Source organism: Nicotiana tomentosiformis, chromosome 8, assembly GCF_000390325.3.
Source record: "Nicotiana tomentosiformis chromosome 8, ASM39032v3, whole genome shotgun sequence".
NCBI lineage: Eukaryota > Viridiplantae > Streptophyta > Magnoliopsida > Solanales > Solanaceae > Nicotiana > Nicotiana tomentosiformis.
Genome location: NC_090819.1, coordinates 70,592,529 through 70,596,335, shown reverse-complemented (window position 1 = coordinate 70,596,335; position 3,807 = coordinate 70,592,529).

The window sequence follows — 3,807 nt, the reverse complement described above, 5'->3', positions numbered from 1 at the left end:
TTAACCCAATTAATTCGATTAAGGGAACAATTCCTAGATTATCCTATAAAGGCTATTCGACTTGATAATGCTGGAGAATTCTCATCTCAAGCTTTTGATGATTATTGTCTATCAATTGGGATAAAAGTTGAACATCATGTAGCTTATGTTCATACTCAAAATGGCCTTGCGGAGTCATTTATTAAATGCCTATAATTGATAACAAGACCACTACTTATGAAAATAAAATTGCCCACTACTATTTGGGGCCATGCTATCTTGCATGCAACATCACTTGTCCGTCTTAGACCGACACATTATAATAAATATTCTCCGTCACAATTAGTTTTTGGTCATGAACCAGATATTGCCCATCTACGAATTTTTGGATGTGCTGTATATGTGCCAGTAGCACCACCACAGCGTAGTAAGATGGGCCCACAGAGAAGGTTAGGAATATATGTCGAGTTTGAATCACCCTCTATTATTCGCTATCTTGAACCATTGACGGGAGATTTATTTACTGCTCGATTTGCAGATTGTCGGTTTTATGAAACAAATTTTCCACAATTAGGAGGAGAGATAAAGGAAATCAAAAGAGAAATTGTGTGAAAAGTTTCATCGTTATCTCATTTTGATCCACGTACCCTTATATGTAATCAGGAAGTCCAAAAGATCATCCATTTATAAAATATAGCAAATCAAATGCCAGACGCATTTACTGATTTGAATAGGATAACTAAGTCACATATCCCTACAGAGAATGTGCCTATCCGAATTGATGTCCCAACAGGACCATCTACTAGTATGAGAGCTAGTGAACCTAAAGCACGCCTGAAGCGTGGTAGGCCTTTGGGTTCTAAGGATCGAAATCCTCGAAAAAGAAAATCGACAAATGATAACGATACTATGAAGGGATCTCCTGAAGAGACCCAAGATCTGATTAGTTATGAGATTCCTGAAGAAATCACTGAACCCGAGACTCAAGTGAGCAAGGAACTTTTAATAAGTTCTACTGGTGATGGGATTAATTTAAATCGATCTGAAATAGTGGTAGATAATATTTTTGCTTATAATGTTGCACTTAACATTATGCAAGATAGTGAGGATTTTAAACCCTGATCTGTCGAAGAATGTCGACAAAGATTTGATTGGCCAAAATGGCAAGGGGCAATTCAATCAGAATTGAACGCACTTGCTAAAAGAGAGGTCTTTGGACCAGTAGTCCAAACACCTGCTGGTATAAAAACAGTTAGTCATAAATGGGTTTTTGTGCGAAAAAGGAATGACAAAAATGAAGTTGAAAGGTACAAGGCTCGCCTTGTCGCACAAGGATTCTCACAACGACCTGGAGTTGATTATGAAGAAACATATTCACCCATTATGGATGCCATAACATTTCGATATCTTATCAGTTTAGCCTTACGTGAAAGGCTTGAAATACATATGATGGATGTGGTTACAACTTATCTGTATGGGTCACTTGATAATGAGATTTACATGAAAATCCCTGAAGGATTTAAAATGACTGAAGCATATTCAAAATCTCGGGAAATGTATTCAATCAGATTACAAAGATTGTTGTACGGTTTAAAGCAATCAGGGGGCATGTGGTATAATCGCCTTAGTGAATATTTACTGAAAGAGGGTTACATAAATGATGTTATTTGTCCATGTATTTTTATAAAGAAAATGGCATTAGAATTTGTTATACTTGCTGTTTATGTTGATGACATAAATCTTGTTGGAACTCCAGAAGAGTTCCAAAAGGCAATTGAATATCTTAAGAAAGAATTTGAGATGAAAGATCTTGGAAAGACAAAACTTTGTCTTGGAGTGCAAATTGAACATTTAGCAAACGGGATCTTTATGCATCAATCTGCCTATACAGAAAGGGTCTTAAAATGCTTTTACATGGACAAAGCACACCCATTGAGTACACCAATAGTTGTTCGATCACTTGAAGTGAATAAGGACCCGTTCCGACCTCCAGAAGAGGATGAGAAACTCCTTGGTCTTGAAACACCATATCTCAGTGCAATTGGTGCACTTATGTATCTTGCTAATGCTACAAGGTCTGACATAACATTTTCTGTTAATTTACTAGCAAGATATAGCTCTTCTCCTACTCGGAGATATTGGAATGGGATTAAGCATATTTTGCGATATTTAAAGGGAACTCTTGATATGGGTTTGTTTTATGCTAACAAAGGTAGTGTAGATCTTGTTGGCTATGCAGATGTAAGTTATTTATCTGATCCCCATAAAGCTCGATCTCAAACCGGGTACGTGTTTATATGTGGAGGTACTGTCATATCATAGCGCTCCACAAAGCAGTCAATTGTTGCTACTTCTTCAAATCATGCTGAGATAATAGCTATTCATGAAGCAAGTAGGGAATGCGTATGGTTGAGATCAATGATTCATTTTATTCAAGAAAAATATGGCTTGGAGTATGATAAAAGATCCACAATTTTATACGAAGACAATGTTGTATGCATAGCCCAATTGAAGTTAAGATTTATAAAAGGAGATAGAACGAAGTACATTTTACCAAAATTATTCTATACACACGATCTTCAGAAAAATGGTGACATTGATGTGCAACAAATCCGTTCAAGTGACAATCCGACAGATTTATTCACTAAATCTTTGCCAACTTCAACTTTTGAGAAGATGGTATACAAGATTGGAATGCAGAGACTCAAATATTTGAAATAAGATTTTCATCAGGGAGAGTAAAATACGCGATGTAATCTTTTTTCCTTACTAAGGTTTTTTCCCATAGGGTTTTCCTTATAAGGTTTTTAATGAGGCAGCTAGAAATGCGTATTACTAAATATGTGTACTCTTTTTCCTTCACTAGGATTTTTCTCACTGGGTTTTACCTAGTAAGGTTTTAACGAGGTACAATACCTTTTAATGAACATCCAAGGGGGAGTGTTATGAAAATAATTATATTGTGGATGTCCATTTATTACTCCGCTATAGATAATCTTCCTGAAGAAAATTATCCATTTAGTACTATGTTGAAGTTTATCTACAAATAGCTGATGCAAGCAGGTTGCAAGCAGCTCAATGAAATGATTTGCAGTAACTTCTTATTAAACAGACAGGTTGCAAGCAGCTCATGCAGACAGCTTACAAGCAGCTAAAGAAAAGCCTAGCAGCTGCTTCCTTTCTTCTATAAATAGAGGAGTTTTCAGTTCATTATGTATATAAATTTGAAGTTTGAATAATATATCAGTTTTTCTCTATACTTATATTTATTTTACAGTCTTTATTTTATAACAGATACAAACAGAAAACAAAAAAACACTTAAGTGCATAAAAGTTAAAAACTGAAGTCTAGATCATTTTTCTTAAAGTTCTGACCATCTAAAGAAAAAAGTAACCCTATGTATTAAATTAGAGTTCATTGATTATTTATCATATTCTTATTATTCTAAGGGGTTCACTAATTCCTTATTTCTTTCTCTCCAATATTTCAGAAATTCCAAATTTGTATTAAGAAATTTCAATTGCCTATTGATTAGTAATCTTCACAAGTTGGGTTGTTATGATGGTAAACACTTTCCACTTTCAATTAAGAGGTTGTGAGTTCGAGTCACCTTAAGAGTAAGGTGTAGAGTTCTTGGAAAGAAGGATATTGAGGGTCTATTGGAAACAGTCTCTCTATCTTAGGATAGGAATAAAGTCTGCGTATACATTATCCTCCCAAAATTTAATTAGTAAAATTATACTGGATGATTGTTATTGTTATTGATCAGTAATCCTGTCTTGCCGGGCGGCTTAGAGCTGGGCAGACAAGACGACGAAGAAGAGACT